The sequence below is a fragment of the Arachis ipaensis genome, chromosome B02, assembly GCF_000816755.2.
Source record: "Arachis ipaensis cultivar K30076 chromosome B02, Araip1.1, whole genome shotgun sequence".
NCBI lineage: Eukaryota > Viridiplantae > Streptophyta > Magnoliopsida > Fabales > Fabaceae > Arachis > Arachis ipaensis.
The window spans coordinates 93,541,871-93,549,465 of NC_029786.2; positions in this window are offsets into that span (position 1 = coordinate 93,541,871).

Sequence of the window (7,595 nt, forward strand, 5' to 3'; positions counted from 1 at the left end):
CGTTTATTAATATTAATAATATTAATAATAATATCAATAATATTAATAATATTAATTAATTAAATTTGTAAATACCCTTCAATCCCCCACTATTTACAAAATTTAAATGTCATACAAGTATATTCATAAAGAATGTGTCACTAAGATTAAACATTCTTTTAGTGTAAATTTTAAAGTTTTAATGAAGTAATAGGTGTCTAATCGATTAAACCTATACTCCATATGCTAGTACCAAAAATCACACACATTACTTATACCCTCCAAGTTCAAGAGTTTACAATTCTAAGCACTTATATGGCCTTGTGCTCATCCTGGTTTCATGAATATTTACGAGAATTAAACCTCTAAAATTCTCGATTAGAGTTATATTCATATAGGTGGAATCTTTTGATAGATAATATTATCATTCCATTAAGAGTTTAAACTCACCCTCCTAATTTATTGTAAATAGCACTAAATCCTATACCTTAGTGCTCCAATTGCTAAATAACTTGTTATTACTCATTAAACCTTGAAACTAGTGGTCTACTAGAATAATGTTGGGTTCCCATCATTTAGCAATAATAGATTTTAATCCCATTTTAGCAGTAGTTTCTTTGATTTTATCCCTTGACAAACCTTTAGTCAAAGGGTCTGCTAAATTTCCTTGAGATCTTATATAAGTAATGGTAATTACACCATCATCTATTAGTTGCCTCACAAACTCATGTCTCAAACTTATATGTCTAGACTTTCCATTATAAACCTTGTTATATGCTCGAGACATGGTTGATTCACTATCACAGAAGATTGAAATGGCTGTCGTTTGCTATGGCCACAGCTTTATATCATATAACAAATTTCTTAACCATTCCGCTTCTTTACCTGCGGCTGATAAAGCTACAAACTCAGCCTCCATAGTAGAATGTGTAATACATGTTTGTTTCTTTGAGTCCCAACTTATTGCTCCACCACCTATGGTGAAAATCCATCCTGAAGTGGATTTGTTATCACTAAGATTTGTAATCCAACTAGCGTCGGAATAACCTTCTAAAACTGCGGGATAATCACTATAATGTAATCCCAAGTTTATGGTTTTCTTGAGATAACCAAGAACTCTTGTTATAGCTTTTCAATGTTGATTGCTAGGCTTTCCTGTAAACCTTGATAATTTGCACACAGCAAATGCTATATCAGGTCTAGTACAATGCATTGCATACATTAAACTTCCTATAGCACTAGCATATTCTAATTGTGCTATAGGTCTTCCCATATTTCCTTCTAATTTAAGATTAGGATCATACGTTTTTCATTTCCGGGTAGCACATAGCCTTCCGGTTGCTCCATATAAATTTTTTCATTAAGATCTCCATTTAAAAAAGCCGTTTTAACATCCATTTGATGTATATGAAGCTTATGTATGGATGCTAATGCTATAAGTAGGGCCGTCAAAATGGGCCAAGCCCATCGGGCTGGCCCGTTTACCCGTTTAAATGGGCGGGCTTTTGCCTCTAATTTAGGCCCATTTAAATTTCGGGCTAAACGGGTTGAGCCCGATTAACCCAAAAAAAATTGCGGGCTAAATGGGCTAGCCCGCGGGCTAAATGGGGGCCCGCATAAAATTTAGTTTTTTTTTTAACCAAAATTTTCAGATTTTGGCCAAGCATCATTGAAAAAAAAAATTACCCGACCCGTACAAAAATAACAAAAAGACCAATAGTCCAATATTATGAAGATAAAAAAAACCCTTGAACCCAACCCAAAATATAACCCAACCCATATACAATATAAGACTAAGAGTACAAAATAAAAAAAAACTCTCAACACTCACTAGAAATTGTAACGTACAAAGGATGAAAGGAAAAAGAAAAATCACCCAAGAGTAACCATAGCCCATGCCAATATACCCATCAGCCCATAATCCAATAATCCATATCACCATATGCCCTAATGCTAAATCAGTAAATCCCTAATTCTTCAATCTCCGTTTCTTGTACACAGCAAGTGAGCAAACGTTCAAAGGAAAAAGAGAAAGCACACTAAAGTAGCATAAATCCCTAATTCTTCTGCACAGCACCACAACTTCACAAATTTATTTTTTATGCATGTGTTCATCCTTCTTCGGCGACAGTAACTTCTTTGTCGGTGTCATCGATGAGCAAGGTTATATGACTTTGACTGCCCATTATGTTGATTCACGATGGAAATTAAATTCTAAGATACTCTCATTTTCTCACTTGCCCCCTCTACATACGGGACATCAATTAGCAAATAAAGTACTTGAGTTGTTATCTGAATGGGGAATAGAGAAAAAAATATTTTCAATAACCTTAGACAATGCTTCATCTAATGATAGCATGCAAACTTTACTCAAGCGAAACCTCCTTTTAAGTGATGGGTTATTGTGTAATGGGGACTTTTTTCATGTGAGGTGTTGTGCTCATATCTTAAACTTGATAGTTCAAGATGGGTTGAAGGTTGCTAGTTCTACTTTTCATAATATCAGAGAGAGTATCAAGTATGTGAGAGCATCGGAGGCACGGGCTATCCAATTTAGAGATGTTCTTAAGTCACTTGAAATTTCTGACATTAGAGTGAACTTAGATGTGCCTACTAGATGGAATTCTACTTTCTTGATGTTGGAGAGTGCTTTGAGATGCGAGCGTGGTTTTGTTAGACTCTCTTTGAAGGATAACAATTTCAGAGATTGTCCGTCGGAAGAAGAGTGGAAAAGAGGAAGAGAAATCTGTAAATTTCTAAATCCATTTTATAAAATTACTACCTTGATGTCTGGTCAATCTTATCCTACTTCAAATTTATATTTTATGCAAATTTGGAGGATTGAATGTTTGCTGAAAGAATTCTCCATTAGTGAGGATGAGGTCATAAGAAAAATGGTGCAACCAATGAAAGCCAAATTTGATAAGTATTGGAGCGATTATTCCATAATTCTCTCTCTAGGGGCTATTCTTGATCCTCGAATGAAATTTCATGTTTTGGAATATTGTTTGAATAAAGTGGATCCATGTACTGCTAATGAGAAATTGACCACCATCAAGAAAAAGCTGTATTTGTTGTTTGAAGCATATTCAGAAACTTTGTCACATAATGCCTCTTCTAATGCATCTGGTGGTCAAATAAGAATTCCAACTTCTAGAGAAGATGATTCACTTTCATTTGATGTGCCTGATGTAAGTTTTATCTCTGTTGTGCATTATGTTAATATAATTTTCTTTTATATGTTTATGTCAATATGTTACTTTTTTAATTGTTTTATTATTTTTTTTTGAATATTGTAGGAGTTGAGAAATATAAATTTTCAAACTAATACTTCACAAAGAAAGTCTTCGTTAGATATCTATTTGGAAGAGTCAACTCTTGATATGAACTCTAAAATAGATGTCTTGCAATATTGGAGGTCTCAAGCCCATCGCTTTTCTGATTTAGCTTCCATATGGCTTGTGATGTGCTTAATATTCCAATAACTACGGTAGCTTCAGAGTCAGCCTTTTCTATTGGTGCACATGTCCTAAATAAATATAGAAATTCTATTTTGGATAAGAATGTGCAAGCTCTTATTTGTGCTCGTAATTGGATACATGGATTTGAAGATGATGGTAATTCACTTTTTAAATTTATTTTGTTAACTTCTATTGGCAATAAATAATGAATACTTGCATATTGTATTTATTTAGTTTTCTACTAACTAACTTTAAATTGTAGATGCTGAATTTGAGTGTCAAAATGAAAGTGACAAAGAACATTATAAAGATAAAGTGGATTCAATTAATATGATGCCTGGTATTTTATTAGTATTGTCTAATTGTTTCAAACCATGCATTTTTTAATTCAATTCTATGAAAATTCTTTTTCTGCCACTAAGTCACTAACTTTTATTTGATAATTTATTTTTCTTTCTATTGCAGGTGTTGACTAAATTGGTGGATGGGATAAAAGATTTTGGGGATTACATTGCTTGCTGCTTTTGTAAAATATTTGCATGCCATGTAATCTGTTAAATACTTTTTTTTTACCTTTGTGTGGCTTTTTGGTAGAATTATGATGTTGCTATGTTGGTTTATAATAGTCTATTAACTATATGAGGGGAATTACAAATACCCCTTTAATTAGAAATATTAGAATTAGAAATATGGAATCACTAATTGGATGTGAATGTGGTTCTGTTTTGAGTTAAAACAACAAATTTAGAATATAATAGTTACTAAAATTAAATGTATTTAATTGTTTACTAGAACTTTAATTTTATTTGTGCCAAACAGGATTTTTTTTTGTCCAAATATGTACACCAATTTTTCTCCTCAAAATTGGATTTTTTTAGCTTTTTTTTCAAAAAAATTTCAAAAAAAAAAATTTCAACAGATAAACGGGCCAGCCCATTTAACCCGTTGGGCTGGCCATAAACGGTCCGGGCTATAAAATTTAGGCCCGCAAACAAAGTGGGTTTAAATGGGCTAGCCCGTTTAACCCGTGGGCTAATCGGTCTGGGCTTAAATGGGCTGGACTGGCCCATTTGACAGCCCTACTTAGAGGGAGGCTATCGAACCACTTCATCGCTGCTTTTGACAGAGTTGTTGGAAAGGCTTTCCAGCGAGTAGCATTAGAGGCGTCGGCTAGGTACATCCAACTTTTAAAATTGCTCAGTTGATGCTTTGGATCGGTGGTTCCGTCGTATAGGTCCATATCGGGACTTTTAAAGTTTCTTGGAACTTTTGCCCTCATTATGTCTTCACTGAACACAGAGAGAGTATCAAGTATGTGAGAGCATCGGAGGTACGGGCTATCCAATTTAGAGATGTTCTTAAGTCACTTGAAATTTCTGACATTAGAGTGAACTTAGATGTGCCTACTAGATGGAATTCTACTTTCTTGATGTTGGAGAGCGCTTTGAGATGCGAGCGTGGTTTTGTTAGACTCTCTTTGAAGGATAACAATTTCAGAGATTGTCCGTCGGAAGAAGAGTGGAAAAGAGGAAGAGAAATCTGTAAATTTCTAAATCCATTTTATAAAATTACTACCTTGATGTCTGGTCAATCTTATCCTACTTCAAATTTATATTTTATGCAAATTTGGAGGATTGAATGTTTGCTGAATAATCTGTTAAATACTTTTTTTTTACCTTTGTGTGGCTTTTTGGTAGAATTATGATGTTGCTATGTTGGTTTATAATAGTCTATTAACTATATGAGGGAAATTACAAATACCCCTTTAATTAGAAATATTAGAATTAGAAATATGGAATCACTAATTGGATGTGAATGTGGTTCTGTTTTGAGTTAAAACAACAAATTTAGAATATAATAGTTACTAAAATTAAATGTATTTAATTGTTTACTAGAACTTTAATTTTATTTGTGCCAAACAGGATTTTTTTGTCCAAATATGTACACCAATTTTTCTCCTCAAAATTGGATTTTTTTAGCTTTTTTTTCAAAAAAATTTCAAAAAAAAAAATTTCAACAGATAAACGGGCCAGCCCATTTAACCCGTTGGGCTGGCCATAAACGGTCCAGGCTATAAAATTTAGGCCCGCGAATAAAGTGGGTTTAAATGGGCTAGCCCGTTTAACCCGTGGGCTAATCGGTCTGGGCTTAAATGGGCTGGGTTGGCCCATTTGACAGCCCTAGCTATAAGAGCCCTAATGGAAGTCATTCTTGCCACAGGTGCGTAGGTATCAAAATAGTCTAGACCTTCTTGTTGTCTAAACTCCTTGGCCACTAACCTTGCTTTAAAGGTTTGTAATGAACCATCAGTGTTATACTTTCTTCTAAATACCTACTTACATCCTATAGGCTTTGATCCTGGAGGCAAATCAACCAAGACCCAAGTATCGTTAGATAATATTGAGTCCATTTCATCGTTTATTGCTTCTTTCCAAAAAGCAGAATCCCTTGAAGCCATAGCCTCTTTGAATGTTTGAGGATCACCCTCTATGTTCATCACAATAGGAATCTTGTTTGTTACAGAATTCCTAGTTCCTTCTACCAAAAAGGTGATAGCCTGAGAAGAAATAAAATCTGGACCCAAGTCCTTAAAATTGTAAGGCAATTTTGCATTTAGTAACATTGAATTAACCATATCCACTAAGGTATGGTTTTTCCTTTCCGCCAAACCATTTTGTTGCGGAGTATATGGAGCGGAAGATTCATGCACAATACCATGTAATTCACAAAAGTGATCAAATTCATTAGAAAAATATTCTCCACCTCGATCACTACGAAAAACTTTTATTTTCTTATTATGCATATTTTCTACTTCCATTTTATATTTCTTAAACATTTCAAAAGCTTCATCTTTATTTCTAAGCAAATACACATAAGTAAATCTAGAACAATCATCAATGAAGGTTATAAAGTATCTTTTTCCTCCTCTAGTAATATTGCAATTTAGTTCACAAATATCACTATGAATCAATTCTAATAAATGTGTATTTCTTTCAACCTTAGGAAAAGGTTTCTTAGTAATTTTAGATTGTATGCAAATATTACATTTCTTATTAAAATCCTTGTTACTAAGATCAATATAGTTATTCTTTTGCATATATTCAATTGATTTGTAATTTAAGTGTGCTAATCTACTATGCCATAAATCACAAGAATCAACAACATACAAGGAAACATTCACTTTAGTAATACTAAGTTTAAACATGCCTTCAATACAATATCCTTTTCCTATGAATACAACTTTTCTTAAGCAAGATCACTTTATCGGATTCCATTACAACTTTGAATCCTAATTTTGAAATAATTGCTCCAACTTGTAATAATTCAGGGATCACCACTTGTAGATCACGAAGTCTACTTACAAGGATTTGTAATTCATGAATTTGATCTATGACAGGCATAGTATCATTCATAATAAATTCAAAATATTTCATCATGATAAACTTATCTGTTCCTTGTCGTGCGGTATTGTACTTTTCTTCCAAAGACTTCCAAATCTCTAATGGTGATTGAATTGACATGTAGAGATCATAGAGTCGGTCGAATAAAGTGTTGAGGATATGACCTCGACATGCGAAAGTATCTTCATCACGTTTCTTCTTCAATTGAACGATCTTTTCTTTCTCTTCCGGTGTGACGTTTTCAACGGCATCAGCAATTGGTGTAGTCTTTGGGTCAATCACATATGCAAGATTGAGAACCGAAAGAAGAAACATCATCTTATCTTTCCAACGGTTGAAGTTCGTTCCATCAAAGCGATCTAACTTGACAAACTCTTGATTCATGACCTTGAACGTGGTGTTTTGATCTTGTGCCATCTTCAACAAATATCTCTCTAAAATTGTTGGGTATATGAAGATGGTAAGATGACAAAATCTTATATTTATGTAGTGGTTTCAAGGCACGATTAGATCGCTTTCTTTAGAGAGATATTTGTCCCCACACTTAGTTGCTATAGGGTTAATGACAATACTCTCCCAGGATACAATGAAACCTAAGAATTTCTTAATTAGCAATAGTAAGAAATTCTCAACTCTCTTGAACAAAGAAAATCTCTTAATGGTTGAGTAATTTGTACACTTAGTACGTCATTTCTGAAATAGTGAACAAGGACTTATTTATACATATTGCACATAGCAATTATGATTGGTTACG